This window comes from Sander vitreus, chromosome 2 (assembly GCF_031162955.1).
Source record: "Sander vitreus isolate 19-12246 chromosome 2, sanVit1, whole genome shotgun sequence".
In the NCBI taxonomy this organism is placed as follows: Eukaryota; Metazoa; Chordata; class Actinopteri; order Perciformes; family Percidae; genus Sander; species Sander vitreus.
In genome coordinates this window covers 1,249,912-1,271,143 of record NC_135856.1, presented here as the reverse complement: position 1 = coordinate 1,271,143, position 21,232 = coordinate 1,249,912, and the positions used below count along the sequence as shown (strand labels likewise).

General features: G+C 41.8%; 1 long non-coding RNA gene across 1 annotated transcript; it reads left to right on the top strand.

Annotated features, from left to right (window-relative positions):
• The first annotated feature begins 5,491 nt into the window (after nucleotides 1-5,491).
• On the top strand, nucleotides 5,492-19,658 carry LOC144532031 (uncharacterized). The gene is made up of 2 exons (XR_013503297.1): nucleotides 5,492-5,609; nucleotides 18,353-19,658. It is a non-coding gene; the product is annotated as an uncharacterized LOC144532031 (long non-coding RNA).
• The last annotated feature ends 1,574 nt before the right edge of the window (nucleotides 19,659-21,232 follow it).

Below are 21,232 nucleotides of genomic sequence, written 5' to 3'. Positions count from 1 at the left end.
AGGGTTAAGGTCAGGTGAGTTTGCTGGCCAATTAAGAACAGGGATACCATGGTCCTTAAACCAGGTACTGGTAGCTTTGGCACTGTGTGCAGGTGCCAAGTCCTGTTGGAAAATGAAATCTGCATCTCCATAAAGTTGGTCAGCAGCAGGAAGCATGAAGTGCTCTAAAACTTCCTGGTAGATGGCTGCGTTGACCTTGGACCTCAGAAAACACAGTGGACCAACGCCAGCAGATGACATGGCACCCCAAACCATCACTGACTGGAAACTTTACACTGGACTTCAAGCAAAGTGGATTCTGTGCCTCCTCTCTTCCTCCAGACTCTGGGACCTTGATTTCCAAAGGAAATGCATAATTTACTTTCATCAGAGAACATAACTTTGGACCACTCAGCAGCAGTCCAGTCCTTTTTGTCTTTAGCCCAGGCGAAACGCTTCTGAAGCTGTGTCTTGTTCAGGAGTGGCTTGACACAAGGAATGCGACAGCTGAAACCCATGTCTTGCATACGTCTGTGCGTGGTGGTTCTTGAAGCACTGACTCCAGCTGCAGTCCACTCTTTGTGAATCTCCCCCACATTATTGAATGGGTTTTGTTTCACCATCCTCTCCAGGGTGCGGTTATCCCTATTGCTTGTACACTTTTTTCTACCACATCTTTTCCTTCCCTTCGCCTCTCTATTAATGTGCTTGGACACAGAGCTCTGTGAAAAGCCAGCCTCTTTAGCAATGACCTTTTGTGTATTGCCCTCCTTGTGCAAGGTGTCAATAGTTGTCTTTTGGACAGCTGTCCAGTCAGCAGTCTTCCCCATGATTGTGTAGCTACAGAACTAGACTGATAGACCATTTAAAGGCCTTTGCAGGTATTTTGAGTTAATTAGCTGATTAGAGTGGCAACCAGGTGTCTTCAATATTGAACCTTTTCACAATATTCAAATTTTCTGAGATACTGAATTTGGGGTTTTCATTAGTTGTCAGTTCTAATCATCAAAAGTAAAAGAAATAAACACTTGAATGAATGAATGTATACATTATATACATACATACATACATACATACATGGAATTACTGAAATAAATCAACTTCTTCATGATATTCTAATTATATGACCAGCACCTGTATACAGTACATATACAGTGACCTCTGCCTCCATCCAGCCTGGGACACCCAGCTTTTACATCATCACTTCTAATGAAACACCCAGAGCCCTATCTTGCACCCAGCGCAGACCAGCACAAAGCCCAACGCAAGTGTCTTTGCTAGTTTAAGACCGACGCAGTTGTCAGTTTCCCGTCCAGCGCCCACATCGTTTAAATGCAAATGCACCTGCGCACATCTGTGGCCCATGGGCGTGCTGGTCTTACAGGGAGGTGTGTTCAGGTGCATTCTGGGCGTGCTGGTCTTACAGGGAGGTGTGTTCAGGTGCATTCTGGGTGTGCTGGTCTTACAAGGAGGTGTGTTCAGGTGCATTCTGGGCGTATTGCAACAAAAATCTGGTCTAAAGTCAATAACGCAGCATTTCATTGTTATTTTAACAGAGCATTAGTAAAATTCTCCTAGGCTCGTGCACAGAGCGCACACACTATGCTTGTTACACACACAGGGACGCACAGCAGCACACACACATGCAGAAGATTACAAATAAAAATATTACGGTGCAAATCCTCCATCATAATAGCAATGCGCCAAGGTCCAAACGCGTCTGTCTTTTAAAGGGAATGGGAGATGACACTCTGATTGTTTTATTGCACGTTACACCCAAAACACACCTCTGATTAATGAAGACACTAAGTACAACCCTTTTGAACCATGCGCCCGGCGCATGGACCCTTTTTTCCACCGTCAAACTAGCAAAAGTGGATTTGGACACGCCCTAAACGCACCTGCACCAGGCGCTTCACGCCGTGTGCTTAGATCGTTAAAATAGGGCCCTCAGTGTGTAGCACTTTCAAGCTACAGATATATAACTGCACAGCTCGAGATGGTCCGACACCAACTCGTCCTTAGCGATCCTGATATCTGAACTTGAGTATCAGCCAATACTGAGTACCGATCCGATACCGGTGCGTTATCTCACGTCATAACCAACCCTCTAATAGCTTGAGCTTGTTTTTGTCTAGGTTTTACAACAGAGCTTGGTTACATGGTGGGTTTGGAACTAGGAGCTGAATGATAGGCCGCCTGTACTGAAGCGATGCTGAAAAACTAGTACATGCATTTGTTACTTCCAGGCTGGACTATTGTAACTCCCTTTTATCAGGATGCCCAAATAAAACTCTTAGGACTCTCCAGATGATCCAGAATGCTGCAGCGCGTGTTCTGACAAGAACTAAGAGGGGAGATCACATTTCTCCTGTGTTGGCTTCTCTGCATTGGCTTCCTGGAAAATCCAGGATTGAATTTAAAATACTTCTCCTGACCTACAAGGCTCTAAATGGTCAAGCACCATCATATCTTGAAGAGCTCATAGTATCTTATTGTCCCACTAGAGCACTGCGCTCCCAGAATACAGAGTTACTTGTGGTTCCTAGAGTCTCTAAAAGTAGAATGGGAGCCAGAGCCTTTAGCTATCAGGCTCCTCTCCTGTGGAACCAGCTCCCAGTCTGGGTTCGGGGGGCTGACACTGTCACCACCTTTAAGAGTAAACTTAAAACTCTCCTCTTCGATAAAGCTTACAGTTAGGGAGTAAGGACTTGCAGCGTTCGCCTAGACTGGCGAGGGAAGGTGTGTAGGGGGAGGGTGTGTAGCCACAGTCACGACGCACCGCCTCCCTACCTCGGCTTCTCTTCATAGAAAGCCTACTATATTTAGGGTATGAGGAGTTATAGCGTACGCTTAGACTGGCGAGGATGGGTGTGTAGCCACAATCATGGCGCACCCCCACCCATCTCTGCTTCTCTCCATAGAAAGCTTACATATACTTAGGGAGTAATGAGTCGCAGCGTTAGCCTAGACCGGCGGGGGGAAGGAGTGTAGCCACAATCACGGAACACAGCCTCCCTATCTCCCCTTCTCTGCAGCTCTTAGTTATGCGGTTATAGTTCTAGACTACCGGGGTACCTCCTTGGACACACTGAGCTTCTCTCCTCTCTCTTTCCATCTGTGTGTATTCGTGTCACAGAAATGCTTGTTACTAACATAGCTCCGGGGAGCTTATTCCCCGGAGTCCTTATGTTCTTTTCCCGCCCAGCATCAACATCTTGGATCATGATGGCACCTACTTCATGGTGGCAGCTGTCGCCGTGGTCCTGCCCTATGCCCTGCTGTGCCCTATTACACCCTGCTACGCCCTGCCACACCCTGTTACGACCTGTTGTCCTCTACAACACCATGAACTATTAGAACTATTACAATATCCTCATTGTGCCTATTATTGCCATCGTTCATCATACCCCCAACCGGCACCGTCAGACACCGCCTACCAAGAGCCTGGGTCTGTCCGAGGTTTCTTCCTAAAAGGGAGTTTTTCCTCGCCACTGTCGCACTTACGCATTCATGCATGCTCTTGGGGGAATTACTGGAATTGTTGGGTCCTTGTAAATTATAGAGTGTGGTCTAGACCTACTCTATCTGTAAAGTGTCCTGAGATAATTCCTGTTATGATTTGACACTATAAATAAAATTTAATTGAATTGAATGTGTGTGATGTGTGTGTGTGTGTGTGTGTGTGTGTTTAAATGAACCTGTGAGGACACAAAGCTCCAGTAACCAGGGCCACAATGATATTATTTGAAAATTATTCACTATGTTGATTATTGATGGACCTCTTACCGCATGGACAGCGTCAACCGTCTGGTGGATGAGCTGATCAACTCGGGTCATGGCGACGCAGCAACGGTGGCTTAATGGAAGGACGGTCTGAACGAAGCCTGGGTCGACCTGCTGGAACTGATTGACACCCGGACGCAGATTCTCGCTGCCTCCTTCGAGCTCCACAAGTTTTACCACGATGCCAAGGAGATCCTGGGATGCATCATGGACAAACAAAAGAAACTGCCTGAGGAAGTTGGCCGCAACCAGAACACGGTGGAGACTCTGCAGAGGATGCACAACACCTTTGAACACGACATCCAGGCCCTGGGAACACAGGTCAGTCAACCCTAACAATTTGCTTCATGGGGACACAGTGGTTTATGGGGACACGGTGGTTTATGGGGACACAGTAGTTTATGATGGCACTGTGTTTTATGGGGATCCGGTATTTTATGGGGACACAGTATTTCATAGGGACACATTGTTTTATGGGGACAAAAATTACAAGTTGGCAGTGCCCGTATCCATAAGATTTTGGCTTCACTTTGTACAGCCGGAGGAAGTTGAGATGCGGGCGCCGTCTGTAAGGGTTTAACTGATATCAGGTGATTCAGTCCTAGCTGTTGACCTTTGACGCTGTGTGCAGGGGATATGCCCCCCTCCCCTATTTAGAATAGGTAGATTTAAAAAAAAGATTAAAAACAACCCCAAAAGAGGTAAAAACCATCCTCCAGGCGGCTCAAAACATGTATATATCCTTAACTGTAAATATATCCCCAACGATTTCAGACTCCCCTATTGTGGACCATACCATCTTAAAAGTGCAATAAGTGATTCTGCACAAAGATTGTTGATATCTGAACCGCCAGACAAATACAACCCCCCTTCATAAGCTCTGCCCCCCTGGATTCACAGACAGTTAACTATTGGCCAGCCGGCACATTCAAATGCTGCCTCCCCACCCCTCCCGCTCCCTCCATCAATTGTCGCTGCCAGTTGGATTGGCTGGAACAGTTATTGTGGCTCTTGCACTCCTTTGTGTTTGTTTTCCATTTACAAAGCCAGGGCAGGGTATTATAACCAGATTTTATTTCAGCGCACACAGGAATTAGAGTTAGGTGACTGTGAGGAGATTTTCACTGAATTTGACAGTGTATTGGATTAGCATCTTAGCATTAGCATAACATGTTATGTCTATAACAGGGAGAGTTCAGCAATTCACACTTTTTGTCCTTTTACAGGACACCCAGGGGACCGGGGATCGTCTCCCGCATGTCACGTTTCCTAAACCCAACTGTCCCGTTCTTCTTTATCTAAACCCAACCGTCCCATTCTTCTTTTACTAAACCCAACTGTCCCGTTCTTTTCCTAAACCCAACTGTCCCGTTCTTCTTTTACTAAACCCAACTGTCCCGTTCTTCTTTTACTAAACCCAACTGTCCCGTTCTTCTTTTACTAAACCCAACTGTCCCATTCTTCTTCTTTTCCTAAACCCAACTGTCCCGTTCTTTTCCTAAACCCAACCGTCCCGTTCTTCTTTTCCTAAACCCAACCGTCCCGTTGTTGTCATGGAATCGAAATAATGTCATGGAAACGTAAGCCCACCCACAACGTTTTCCTTAACTTAAGGGGCTGTGTTCATTTCACGGATTTCTGTGAGATCAGGTTGGACTGGAAGAACTACATCTCAGACTGGCCCTCTGCTCTGACATCATACTGACATTTCTAGGTTTAGATTTAAAGGTGTGAGGAAGTGACGGCTGTCGCTCAGATGAACACAGACAGAGCAGCGTCTGTCAGTGTCTGCAGACGGAGGAGGAGGACGTCTCTCTGACCTCATCTGGACGGAACTTTAACAGGTGAGCAGCCTGACAGGTAACATTACATACCTTTGATGAAGAAACTCTGCTGTCACTCCTTATATTTGGGGGATTCATAATATACGTCAACACTGGTGTTTACTGTTTGTAGATCTAAATATTCAATAATTAACCCTTGTATTTTGTTTGGGTCTGTTGGACCCGTTTTCAATGTTTTCTAAAAGAAAAATTATGCTATTTATTATTTCTTCTAACTCAAACTTACTGGCCTTGGCTAATTTTCTGTGAAGAACATAAAAAATAACTTATTTTAAATGACACACGGTACACCCCCCCCCTTCACATAACTATTACATATGAGGTGTTTGGGTCTACTGGACCTGAGTGTAATTATTGTGTAATAATTGTAGGTGCTATGAAACTTAACTGTGTCCTCCTAACTGGGCCTGCTGTGTATGTGTGTGTATATGTGTCTGTGATTCTGTATGTGTGCGTGTGAGTGTAGGTGTCTGTGTGCGGGAATGGTGTCTTTCTGCACCTGCTATTCCCACACAAAGTTACAAAATTGTTACATTTCAAGCACTTTCACCTGTTCTGATTAAATAATAAGAAATAAAAGCACCAATAATGATCAAAAATCTTGTTTCTATTTTTTTTTACCTTTTTATAATTTAATTTCCTTTTTTTCTCACAAACAATGAAAATAATCATATGATCATAAATGTGATCTCACAGGGGTAAATGGCAAATATGAACCATAAATGATGTATATATCATTGGTAATTGAGCTAAAGTAAACATCTGTTAAGTATTTTTACATAAATTGTTATGGTTGTATTGATTTAAAAGCCTAATAATGTCGTGGGTCCACACCACACAAGAGTTAATTTATTAATTATTTTGTGATTTGTGACATTTTTGCCAAAATGAGCCTTTATATGTTCAGTGAAGTCAGATTTAATTAACAGGAAACAAGATAGATTTGAATCACTTGACTTCTGAGAAATGAGGGAGTGTCTTTCTGCTACATTTTACTTGAGTAAATGTCCTTAGGTACTGTACATTCCACCGCTGCCCTGCAGCCAGCAGGTGTGTTTCTGCTCGGCTGTAGGTGGGGATTCCTGTTTGTCCAGTCGATTCGGCTCCTCCTGGTGTAAAAGCTGCAGCAGCTGACATTTAAAGACAGTTTTTATGACACATGACTTAAAGTTAAACCATGATGTAATCCAGAGATCTTCGACAGGGGGCCACAAAAGTATTGTTAGTTTTTATTTAAAAAGTCTTAACAAGATTTCAACATATTATTAGCAAATATAAATCAACCTCACTGTGCTACGTGTATGTTTAACATTAAAACATGATTACAGTTACTATTTAAATGGCTTAGTATTATATGCATTAAAAAAGGTATGTATAAAGGCTTTAGGCCGCCCTACACGTTATTGTAGGCCCAGTTTAATATGCAACTTCATTTTATATAATATATGTAGTAGGGGGTCCCTGCCCTGTCTCTCTTTCAGTTAAGGGGTCCGTGGCTTAAAAAAGTTGAAGAGCCCTAAACTTAATCATATTTAAACATGAATCCTTGTTTGTCAGCTTTTGAGAAACATGGCAGTGAGAATGAATTCTTTCCTCTCTGTTGAGCTTCGTCTGAAGCTGACAGGAAACAATAGTTGAGACTGTGATTAGTAACAGAGACACAGCTAACACGACCAACCTGTCTGATCAGGGGAAAACCAGCATACCTGTGTCACATGTTAGACGCCACCTACACAGTCTCAGTTGTCTCAAACGCGTCTTGATGAAACAGATAGGTTTCCATTTTAATCACCACAGCTGTCATACAGCAGCCATGTTGGGACTCAAACTGCAGATGACTTTCTGGAGCCTCAGCAGTGAAACACAAATATGTACAAAACGAAAAGAAAGACTTTAAGATAATTTTTGGTCTTATATTGACAGAATACAGTTGAGATCAGAGACGTGCACAGACAGGAAAAGGCAACACAGTCTCACTCCCTATTCGTCAAATGTCTGATGCATGGTCGAGGACCCCTGGCGTCAAGTTCCAACGAAAGAGGTGTACCTTTTGCATTGTTTTTCGACCTGGGGTCCGTCAGATAGACATTCATGTTAATCCCTAACCGTTGGATATAGACGAAAGGAAGAACACAGCCCCTTCGCGTAATTTAATGACGATTCTTTCTGCCAGTCGGGCTGCAGTAGAGAAGCTGTATACAGCATTACTATTATTATTTTTATTATTATTATTATTATTAGGGCCCGAGCGCTGACAGTGGCGAAGGCCCTATTGGAACTGAAGGAATTATTATTATTCTTTTTCCTGGCAAATCAATTGCCTTTTTGAGGGGCTTAACATATTCAAAAACTCACCAAATTTGGCGGTCGCATCAAGTCTGGTGAAAATGTACATATTTTAAGGGCAAAAATGGCTTGCTAGTGCCCCCTACAAAATTTAAAAAAATTGAGCCCCTGCATTACGTTTATCATAGACTCACGAAACTTGGTACACATATGTATCATGTCAAGACGCACAGAAAACGTCGTGGGAGCCATACCCTAAACCCAACAGCAAGTCCGCCATTTTGAATTGAAAGTTCGAAATTAGTGCGATTTTGACCATTTCCACATGTCGTACTGTAACGAACTCCTCCTAGAGATTTCATCTGATCAACTTCAAATTCGGTCTGTGCCATCTTTAGACGTTAAAGATGAAAAGTTGTTAAAAGAAAAAAATTTCATCATAGGGCGTGGCCGTGGCGGGGTGGCCATTTTGTGCATTTCGCCACCGAAACAGGAAGTGGGTGTAACTTGAGTCCAACCCTGAGGACAAATAAAGGCCGATATTTACTTATATATATATATATGATATTTAGGTAGGCCAAAAAGTCAAAGTGCTATACTTTAACGAGCTCCTCCTAGAGATTTTATCCGGCGGACTTCAAATTTGGTCTGTACCATCTCAATACCTTAAAGATGAAAAGTTATTAAAAGAAAAACTTTTCGTCAACGGTGTGGGCGTGGCGTGGCGGCCATTTTGAGTGTTTAGCGATGAACAAAGAAATTGTTGTAACTTGAGTGTACGTTGTCGTATCTGCCCGAAATTTCTCACGATTGACAAAGGTCCAGGTCTGAGGATATCTACAGGCCAATATTTACTTTTGGTCATAGCGCCCCCCGCTGGCAACAGGAAATGCGCCTTATATGACAAACATCATCCGATTTACATGAAACTTATGTGTGGTCGACATGCGATACTGAGCCGCCCCCTTTAACCACGCCCACTTACTCAGGCCATGCCCCCTTTCATAACATTTGAACCGTTTAAGGTAGAGTATTGTGTGAGGTGTCATTGAACTCAGCAGAGAGTTCCTTCTTCATTGGTGATGGTTTGGCCTGCCCCCTTTGCCTTAAGGCAAGGCAAGGCAGCTTTATTTGTATAGCACATTTCAGCAACAGGGCAATTCAAAGTGCTTTACATGAAAACAGATTAAAAAATGTAAGAGAGATTTACATGAAAACAGTTAAATATATAAAAGCAGATAAAATAACTTTCCTGGACTCAGTGATCCATTTTTTGGAAAGCCAAAGCTTTTTGACCAATATGACAGATATCTCAAGCAATCCGGTCCATATTTTCTAACCCTCTCACCCACTATGGGTCCAGATGCGTCGCATGGCTTTGAGGTGTCATTCCCCATATTTACAGAAGCTTTTCTTGAGTATACTCTTATCTTTTTCGATGTGGTCGTCACCGCAAAGCTTAGTTCTTTTCTTCGGCAAACCTTGTAAAACCCAGTACAGCCCTGCAGACAAAAATCTTTTAATAGCCAAGAACGTATTCTTAAACTATTTTATTTCTTCTGCAGTCTGTCTAAATAGTCAAGAACTCGCTCAGAGTGTTGATAGACTATTTTGTTTTTCTTTTTAGGCCTTCTGCCTAAATTAGTTAGTTACTTTGACTAACTTTTTGACCAGCCCAACGTCTGTCTCTTCTGTCACTCTATTGCCATGCCTGCATTAGAGAAACAATCAGAGATATGTCCGTTTCTGCAAGAGAATGTCACTCGTAATCATAAATTCAATCTTAACTTTCCTGGACTCAGTGATCCATTTTGTGGAAAGCCAAATCTTTTTGACCAATATGGCAGACATCTCATGCAATCCGGTCCATATTTTCTAACCATCTCACCCATTCAACCATTATTGTTTTCCATAATTTGAGCCAGTGGAAACATGTAGATGTTAAACAGGAGAGGCCCCAGAACGGAGCCTTGGGGAACTCCGCACGTCATATTTGTATGCTCAGATGTATAATTCCCTATAGACACAAAGTAGTCCCTATTCTTTAAATAAGACTCAAACCACTTTAGTACTGAGCCAGAAATGTGTCTTACAGTCTGTCCCCTGAGCTAGCTGTCTCAGGCTGTACCACCTAGTGTCATACAGTCTCTCCCCTGAGCTAGCTGTCTCAGGCTGTACCACCTAGTGTCATATGGTCTCTCCCCTGAGCTAGCTGTCTCAGGCTGTACCACCTAGAGTCATACAGTCTGTCCCCTGAGATAGCTGTCTCAGGCTGTACCACCTAGTGTCATCCAGTCTGTCCCCTGAGCTAGCCTTCTCAGGCTGTACCACCTAGTGTCATACAGTCTCTCCCCTGAGCTAGCTGCAACAGCCTGAAGTATGTAAAGTAAGATATAAACAGTAAACAATAAGTACCCCACATCATCTTCAGACTCCATCTGGAACTTGTAAGCTCAGCTATAAAACTAAAAATACAGCATCTCTGTTCTCTGCAAAGACAAACTAAATTACCTGATTAATGCAATGTTATCACGATGTCTCCCGGCCATTTTTCACCGCCTGGCTAAAGCTAATATAGTTAGCCTGAAGAAACAAGGCGTCTGTCCCAACTAATGTTATGGTTCGGAGCCGCGACGCTGGAAACGTAACACTAACCTACAACAGCAGTCTTATCCACCACTCTCTCGCCTGTACTACTGGAACAGACTGGGAAACCCAAGTTTTCCCAAACTTGCGATCTTAAAGAGGCCAACTGTTGTGAGTCGCCACCACTCGCCATACTCGTCCTTAGTGCTGCTATTTCTGAATCACTAAAACTGCATACATAGGCGGAGCTCGGCTACATAGGTGGCACGCCAATCAGAGCTTCAGAGCTAAGGTGGGGCTACAGATTAAATGTCCCTAAAGAGCCTGTGTATCTAACTGTAACGTTAAATGAGTTCCGCATTACATTAATTAATTTGCACCTGAGTTTTATTCATTTTTATGAATTCTCCGTGTAAATTCATGCACCGAACCGTGATGCCCTTACCGTTTCGGTTCAATTCAATTTTATTTATAGTATCAAATCATAACAAGAGTTATCTAAGGACACTTTACAGATAGAGTAGGTCTAGACCACACTCTATAATTTACAAAGACCCAACAATTCCAGTGATTCCCCCAAGAGAATGCATAAGTGCATAAATGCGACAGTGGCAAGGAAAAACTCCCTTTAGGAATAAACCTCGGACAGACCCAGGCTCTTGGTAGGCGGTGTCTGACGGTGCCAGTTGGGGGTGTGATGGACAATGGCAATAATAGTCACAATAAAGATAATGACTAGAAATAGTAGTTATAGTAGTTCATGGTGTTGCAGGGCACTGCAGGACACTGCAGGGCAATGCAGGGCGCTACAGGGCGTAGCAGGGCACCGCAGGGCGTTGCAGTACGTGGTATACAAAGCAAGTCATAGCTGGGCATTGCAGAGCATAGCAGGGTGTAAAAGGGCACAGCAGGGCGTAGAGCAGGACCTTGCGACAGCTGCCATCATGATTTAGGTGCCATCCTGATCCAACGAAACATGCTGGGTGAAAAAAACAAAACATAAAGACTCCAGGGAATAAGCTCCCCAGAGCTAAGTTAGTAACAAGCATTTCTTTAGACATGGATACACACAGATGGAAAGAGAGAGGAGAGAGAAGCTCAGTGTGTCAAAGGAGGTACCCCAGCAGTCTAAAACTATAACCGTGTAACTAAGAGCTGCAGAGAAGCAGAGATAGGGAGGCTGCGCGCCGTGACTGTGGCTACACACCCACCCCCGCCGGTCTAGGTGAACGCTGTGACTCCTTACTCCTTAAATGTACGTAAACTTTCTATGGGGAGAAGCAGAGGTAGGGTGGGGGTGCGCCCTGACTGTGGCTACGCACCCACCCCCGCCAGTCTAGGAGAACGCTGCAACTCCTTACTCCCTAAGTTTAAGCTTTATCGAAGAGGAGAGTTTTAAGTTTACTCTTAAAAGTGGTGACAGTGTCTGCCCCCCGAACCCAGATTGGGAGCTGGTTCCACAGGAGAGGAGCCTGATAGCTGAAGGCTCTGGCTCCCATTCTACTTTTAGAGACTCTAGGAACCACAAGTAACATTCTGGGAGCGCAGTGCTCTCGTGAGACAATAAGGTACTATGAGCTCTTCAAGATATGATGGTGCTTGACCATTTAGAGCTTTGTAGGTCAGAAGAAGGATTTTAAATTCAATCCTGGATTTTACAGGAAGCCAATGCAGAGAAAATAATACAGGAGAAATATGATCTCTTTTCTTAGTTCTTGTCAGAATATGCGCTGCAGCATTCTGGATCAGCTGGAGAGTCTTAAGGGTTTTATTTGAGCATCCTGATAATAAGGAATTACAGTAGTCTAGCCTGGAAGTAACAAATGCATGGACTAGTTTTTCAGCATCGTTTTGAGACAGGATGTTCCTAATTTTGGCAATGTTACAAAGGTGAAAAACGCTGTTCTTGAGTTTTGTTTTAAGTGGGCGTTAAAGGATATATCCTGATAACTCCTAGATTTCTGACAGTAGTGCTGGAGGCCAGGGCAATGCCATCCAGAGTAATTATATCTTCGGATGAGGTTCGTAGGTGTTTAGGGCCCAGCACAATAACTTCAGTTTTGTTTGAGTTTAACATCAGAAAATTGTAGGTCATCCAGGTTTCTATATCTTTAATGCATGCTTGAAGGTTAGCTAACTGACTGGTTTCATTTGGCTTGATTGATAAGTATAATTGGGTGTCATCCGCATAACAGTGGAAGCTAATTGAGTGTTTCCTAATAATATTGCCTAGATGAAGCATTTATAAGGAGAATAGAATTGGTCCAAGCACTGAGCCTTGTGGAACTCGATGGCTAACTTTAGTGTACCTGGAGGATTTATCATTAACATTAACAAATTGAGATAAATCAGAGAAATAGGACTTAAACCAGCTTAGTGCGATTCCTTTAATGCCAACTAAATGTGCCAATCTCTGTAGCAGGATGGTATGGTCAATAGTGTTGAATGCAGTACTAAGATCTAGTAAGTCAAGTATGGAGACAAGTTCTTTGTCTGAAGCAGTTAGAAGGTCACTAGTAATTTTCACCAGTGCTGTCTCTGTGCTATGATGCATTCTAAATCCTGGCTGAAAGTCCTCAAGTAAACTATTGCTATGTAGAAAATCACATAACTGATTAGTGACTACCTTCTCAAGGATCTTGGAGAGAAAAGGAAGGTTAGATATAGGTCTATAGTTGGTTAAGACCTCAGGATCGAGGGTGGGTTTTTTCAGAAGAGGTTTTATCACAGCTACTTTAAATGACTGCGGTACATAACTTGTTAATAAAGACATATTGATTATATCTAGTAATGAAGTGTTAACCATGGGTAACACTTTTTTAAGTAACCTGGTTGGGATGGGGTCAAAGAGACATGTAGATGGCTTTGCTGAAGAGACCTTTAACATTAATTGTTGAAGGTCTATAGGATAAAAGCAGTCTAAGTATATGTTAGGTCTTGTTGTTCTTTCTAGCACTCCTGCGTTTAAAGGTGAACCCTCTAGGAGTTGGGTGCAAGAGGTGTTGAATTGTATCTCTAATTGTTATAATTTTATCATTAAAGAAACTCATGAAGTCGTCACTACTCAGAGCTATAGGAATAGATGGCTCAATAGAGATGTGACTCTCTGTCAGCCTGGCTACAGTGCTGAAAAGAAACCTTGGGTTGTTCTTATTTTCTTCTATTAGTGATGAGTAATAGTCTGATCTGGCATTTTTGAGGGCCTTCCTATACGTTTTCAGACTGTCTTGCCAATCTAAACGAGATTCTTCCAGATTGGTGGAACGCCATTTACTTTCAAGTTTTCGTGAGATTTGTTTTAATTTGCGAGTTTGGGAGTTATACCAGGGTGGTAATTGCCTTTGCTTCATTATCTTCTTTTTGAGGGGAGCAACAGAGTCTAAAGTCGTCCGTAGTCAGTTCATAGCAACGTCTACAAAATTATCAATTTGGGAAGGACTAAAGTTAACATAATGGTCTTCTGTTATATTAAAGCACGACATTGAGTTAAATACTGTTGGAATGTCTTCCTTAAATTTAGCTATAGCACTGTCAGATAGGCATCTAGTGTAGAGGCTTTTATCTAATTTCGTATAGTCGGGTAGTAAGAATTCGAAAGTTATTAAAAAATGGTCTGATAATAAAGGATTCTGTGGGAATACTATTAAATCTTCAATTTCGATGCCATATGCCAGCTCAAGATCGAGGGTGTGGTTAATGGCCTTATGCACACTGACTGAAACCAATTGAATCAAGGAGTGAATTGAAAGCAGTACTAAGGCTATTGCTGTCAACGTCCACATGAATATTAAAATCGCCTACAATAAGTTCTTTGTCTGACTTCAGGACTACACATGATAAAAACTCTGAGAATTCAGATAAAAATTCAGAATACGGACCTGGAGCTCGGTAAACAACAACAAATATGATTGGCTTTAATGTTTTCCATGTTGGATGTTGAAGATTAAGAACAAGACTTTCAAACGAGTTATAATTTAGTTTGGGTTTAGGATTAATTAACAGGCTTGAATCAAATATGGCTGCAACTCCCCCTCCTCGGCCTGAGCCTCTAGGAATTTGAGTATTATTATGACTGGGAGGAGTGGCTTCATTTAGACTAACATATTCTTCATGGCACAGCCATGTTTCGGTAAGACAGAATATATCAATTTGATTATCTGATATCAAGTCGTTTACTAATACTGCTTTAGAAGACAGAGATCTAATATTTAATATTTAGTCTGCATCTAATTTTCCTATTCTGTTCAATAATTGCAGTAGTTGTTTTAATTCCAATTAGGTTATGTATAGCGCGTCTTTTGTTTACCTTTGATTTAACTGATCTGAGTCGGGGGACAGACACCGTAGTTATGGGACTATGAGTGGGTGACTGCTCCAAAGGAAGCACAGAGGAGCGCGTAGCACTGCACCTCTGAATACTAATATTATTGATTATAACTGGAATGATGTAGCTGGTCTGTGGGTTAGCAGAGTTATTTGTGAAGGAGTGGGAGCTTATGGGAGAGTGTGACTGGGAAGTGTGCTTGTGCGTGTGTTTACGGTATGCAAACAGTCAATCATAGTTCTGAGTCTGCAGGGCGTGCCGCAAATTCCCACAGATGAAATCCCATCCCTGCTATACAGCGAGCCACGTTCCCAAAACAGATTAAAATTGTCAATAAAACCTATTTTGTGAATGCTGCATGTAAGCTGGAACCAGGTGTTAAGGCCGAGTAGTCTGCTAAAAATGCATGTTCCGCGACCTCGAGATGGAAGTGGGCCCGAAAAAAACCCCAACTTCACAGTGCTTTTTAAAGCATCAATGAGAGTGTTAAAGTCTCGCTTTGTGCTCACTCTCCTGATAGGACATGGCATTATGTCCACAATGGACCACGATTCGTTTAATAGAAGTCGGGAGTGAGGGTATCAGGTCCACAACTTTAGCCAGGATGTCTGCAACTTTAGCTCCAGGAAAGCAGTGTGTGACAGCATTTAAAAATCGTATATATCCCGGGTGATGGAGTTGCCAATAATTATTGTGGTTTGGGGGAAGAGCGGACGAGGAATGTCGGAGTGTGGATGGCCGGTGACAATAAAACAGTCAGTATCAGTTTCAGATGGGCATGGATAAGGAAAAGAAGAAGAAGATTGCTTATGTTTCGGTAGGGAATATTGTTTTTGAAGAACGTTGTCATTTGACCGGTCCATTGCAGCAGGGGCCACCAGACCGTCTAACTACCGCATCCCTCAGAAGCTTTGGCTTTATACAGACATCCGGGCCGACATCCAGCTCTGACAAGGCATCGAAGTGACTGGAGAGGCGGAGGGCAGGAGGCGATGGAGCCCTACCTGAGGTTCTCTTACAGCCGCAAACCGCCGCCGAGAGAGTTGAGATCCGGATTATGAGCCACATCCAAGTAGGTGGTTAACAAGGCATCTTTGGTCTTTAAGTCCTCAGAAAGTCGGCGAACATCTTCCCTAAGATCAGCAATTTCTTTGTTTGCATTCTTAAACAACTAGGAAATATTGTGGGGAAGTGGGGACTCGCAGCGTTTTAGCTTAAGCTAAATTAGCTTTTACAGCAGGTTTTATACGTGCTTGAGTATAACTAGTGTAATTTAAATGCAATCCAGCCAAATAGCCAATAATTTATACAATAAAGCAGAGTTGAGTAAGTTTTGCTGGAGCAGCAGACTAGCATCTGTAACACAGGACCGGAAGTTGAATGCACCACACATCACGCATCTAATGTGACCCTCAGTAACCTTACTGTCTCACCACCATTCAATATGAATACATGTACCGTTCCACCCCTATTATTTATAGTATCAAATCGTAACAAGAATTCCCTCTTCTCAAGACACTTTACAGATAGAGTAGGTCTAGACCACACTATAATTTACAAAGACCCAACAATTCCCCAAAGAGCAAGCATTTGGTGCAACAGTGGCGAGGAAAAACTTTGTTTTTGGCAGAAACCTCAGACAGACCCAGGCTCTTGGTGGGCAGCCATCTGCTGCTGCCGGTTGGGACACAGATACAGAGAATTATGATTCATAATATTTATAGCAGTTGGTATGATGAACGGTGGCAATTATAGTCACATTAAAGATAATGGAACTATGACTAGAAATAGGTTCAGGGCGTAGCAGGGTGTTGTGGGGCATAGTAGGGCATAGCAGTGTGTTTACATATGGGGGTTCCCATGTACCGTCTTCCCCTGCCACCCTGCCAAGATCTTTTGCTACCCCTTTGCTACCCCATGAAAAATGTTCTACTGTAGATCCGATTTCTGCTGCATTAAAACACAGTTTATGAAACAGCACAGTGTCTTCGACACCGGAATATAGCTCCTATAGTAACATTATACATCTTTCACATAACAAAAGTCAACATCAAATTCAATAACAGTTACCTGCACGTGGGGAGACCAGGCCGAATCAAGAAAAGCATGTCAAAATCACGGACAGAGACATAAACAGCCTTACACAAAGCACAGTAAGTCAGATGGAGAAACAGCATTAGAAGCGAACGCAAAATAAGCTAGATTTAGCATTCAGCTCTCAAAATTAACGACTCACTCAACGCCAAACAAACGACATTCATCTCTAAACTATATCACAACAAAAATACAGTAAAAAAAAAAAAACACTGTGTGGTGGGCTTTAAAGCATTTTGGCTAATATTATCTCTGCAGCGTTTAACATGCAACTTACCACAGCAGTTATCAGGAGTTCTGCTGTGGATTACCCAGAATATGTTACTTTTAGCGCTGCAGCGCAATTTGAAAGTGACGCCAGCAGTCGGCGCTGTCCCCATTTATGCAGGAATTTAACAGAACCTATATACTGTATATACCCATTACATGAGCACGACATGCTCAAGATCATTACGAGCAATCAACTGGTCTATTAAAATCCTATGGGAAAAACTAACCATATTGAAATACATTTTAGCAGAGTAATGCTCCGTGTGCTCCTAGTGTTGTTTAGGTCAGTGTGTTGTTAGTGACGATGTTTGCTTCCTGAGTGATAAATGTTGCCAGTGTTTTGATCCAAAAAGCTTATTTATGACGTTTGTTGGCATTTTGGAAGTGAGATCAACAGTTTGGCCAAGATACATGTTAGTAATGCAAACTGTATGAAGAGTTTTTGAATGGTGGCAGTATTGACTAATGTTTTTTATTGAAAAAAAAACGGTATTATTCTATTAGCATACATATTGTCGTCCAGTTTTATTGTTTATAAAGCATAAATTATAAAATATCACCTGTGTAACATATTCGTGCCAACTTCATTCCAACTCATCACAACAAGTTGTAAACTTCTTTTAGAATCTGTTTCAAGAACTCCATTTACATGAAATTCTACCTTATTTATGAGTAAATTAAGCAGAAATTATTAGTTTTATTATTAGCATTATTATATGATATAGATACAGACAACAGAATACATGCACAAGACAACAGGCTCTGAGCCATCACTATATGTATGTATATACTGTACATATATATATATATATATATATATATGTGTTATGGTTAGGGTGAGGGTAAGGGTTAAGGTTAGGCATTTAGTTGTGATGGTTAAGGTTAGGGTAAGGGGCTAGGGAATGCATTGTGTCAATGACGGGTCCCCACAAAGATAGTGAAACAAACGTGTGTGTGTGTGTGTGTGTGTGTGTGTGTGTGTGTGTGTGTGTGTGTGTGTACATTTAAAAACAGAAGAAAGTTGAATTTAAAGCTTGTGTATCTGCGTTCTATTCTCAGTTTGAAAGATAATCCAGAGATGTTTCAATAATTAACATTCAGTCTGTTAATAAAGCAACAAATAAACCATCAGGTGTGTTAGATGATAAACTGCAGCTGTGTTGTGTCTCGTTCTCTCCATCAGATTCCTGTGAACTCACACTGGACACAAACACAGTAAACAGAAACCTCAAACTGTCTGACAACAACAGGAAGGTGATAGATGTAAATCAGAAGCAGCCATATCCTGATCATCCAGAGAGGTTTGACTACTGGCCTCAGCTGCTGTGTAGAGAGGGTCTGACTGGTCGCTGTTACTGGGAGGTCGAGAGGACAGGACATGTTTCTATTTCAGTGAGTTACAGAGGAATCAGGAGGAGAGGAAACAGTGAAGACTGTGTGTTTGGACACAGTGATCAGTCCTGGAGTCTGGAGTGCTCTTATATGCATGGTTACACTGTCAGTCACAATAACAGAGAAACACACCTCTCCTCTTCTTCCTCCTCTCTCTCTAGTAGAGTAGGAGTGTATGTGGACTGTCCTGCTGGCATTCTGTCCTTCTACAAAGTCTCCTCTGACTCACTGATCCACCTCCACACCTTCAACACCACATTCACTCAGCCTCTCTATCCTGGGTTAAGGTTTGGGTCTGGGATTTTGTTTAGGTTTAGGTTTAGGATTGGGTTTAAGTTTGGGACACATGGTACAGTGTCTCTGTGTTCTCTGTAGGACGGAGAGTCTCCTGTGCAGAGAAACACTCACACTGCTGACAAACCTCTGACAAAAACAAATCTCTTTGTAAATTATACCAGCAAAACATTACAAGAAATCAATGAATGTAAAGAATAGCTCACTCCATGTCGATGGTTTGAAATACCTTTACAGTGTAAATATGTTTTCAATCAAGTTTTTGGAGTGTTTCTGGGAAACCTTTTACTACATTTATTTGACACTTTAGTTACTTTTAAGATTCAAATTATTAATTAAAAAAATCAACAAATAAATAAATGATGTATTATTATGGGCAACGATAAACTGTATTGGTGAAATTCACATGCTGCCAAGCAGTTTATAAAGTAATTAGAATGAGCTCCACTGAAATATTATAGAGAGCCGAAGTCACGCCCATCTACTTCCGGTCCATGGGACCTATCTTTCGAAAACGGGAGTGAACAGGGAGAGGCAAATTATTATTTTTTTAATCCCGTGTGAATTGGATTACAAATATGATGTTCGTCAATTTAAAAGATATTTTTTCAAGCCTGCAGAGTGAACAGCAGGAGGCAGCAGATCCAGAAATACTGAAATGTTCTGCAACATTCAAAATGGAGAGAAACACTGAAGACTTCAGACCAAACGTGTCACGTTAAAAATGTGTTGCAGAACAATGTTTGCGTCCTCTGCAGCTGTTTAAACTTTTAAATACATAAATAAAGGAAATGATGAGATGACTGGTGGCTTTCTGTCTGGCTCATTGAGCTTTTAGTCACATCTGATGTCTGTTTTAAAAACACTGTGTAGCAAGACAAATATTGTCATGAGTTTAAAATATATTATTATTATTATTATTATTATATCATAACTGTGAAAATCCATCTTACTTGGCCCACCACATCAGCTCCGCTCTTCCACCATCACCAGTATCACTTTCTCTGGCCAAAGCATCTCCCTTTCCACATCTGTCACCAACTTGGGTGTTAAAATGGACCCTCAACTCACCTTTGACACCCACATCAAACACCTCTGTAAGACTTAATTCTACCACCTTAAAGGCCGCATGACATGGTGCTCTGTGGATGCTCTTATATAGGCCTTAGTGGTCCACTAATACTGTATCTGAAGTCTCTTTTATATAGACCTTAGTGGTCCCCTAATACTGTATCTGAAGTCTCTTTATATAGACCTTAGTGGTCCCCTAATACTGTATCTGAAGTCTCTTTATATAGACCTTAGTGGTCCACTAATACTGTATCTGAAGTCTCTTTATATAGACCTTAGTGGTCCCCTAATACTGTATCTGAAGTCTCTTTTATATAGACCTTAGTGGTCCCCTAATACTGTATCTGAAGTCTCTTTATATAGACCTTAGTGGTCCACTAATACTGTATCTGAAGTCTCTTTTATATAGACCTTAGTGGTCTCCTAATACTGTATCTGAAGTCTCTTTTATATAGACCTTAGTGGTCCCCTAATACTGTATCTGAAGTCTCTTTATATAGGCCTTAGTGGTCCCCTAATACTGTATCTGAAGTCTCTTTTATATAGGCCTTAGTGGTCCCCTAATACTGTATCTGAAGTCTCTTTTATATAGACCTTAGTGGTCCCCTAATACTGTATCTGAAGTCTCTTTATATAGACCTTAGTGGTCCCCTAATACTGTATCTGAAGTCTCTTTATATAGACCTTAGTGGTCCCCTAATACTGTATCTGAAGTCTCTTTTATATAGACCTTAGTGGTCTCCCTAATACTGTATCTGAAGTCTCTTTTATATAGACCTTAGTGGTCCCCTAATACTGTATCTGAAGTCTCTTTATATAGACCTTAGTGGTCCCCCTAATACTGTATCTGAAGTCTCTTTTATATAGACCTTAGTGGTCCCCTAATACTGTATCTGAAGTCTCTTTTATATAGACCTTAGTGGTCCCCTCCCTAATACTGTATCTGAAGTCTCTTTTATATAGACCTTAGTGGTCCCCTAATACTGTATCTGAAGTCTCTTTATATAGACCTTAGTGGTCCCCTAATACTGTATCTGAAGTCTCTTTTATATAGACCTTAGTGGTCCCCTAATACTGTATCTGAAGTCTCTTTTATATAGACCTTAGTGGTCCCCTAATACTGTATCTGAAGTCTCTTTATATAGACCTTAGTGGTCCCCTAATACTGTATCTGAAGTCTCTTTTATATAGACCTTAGTGGTCCCCCTAATACTGTATCTGAAGTCTCTTTTATATAGACCTTAGTGGTCTCCCTAATACTGTATCTGAAGTCTCTTTTATATAGACCTTAGTGGTCCCCCTAATA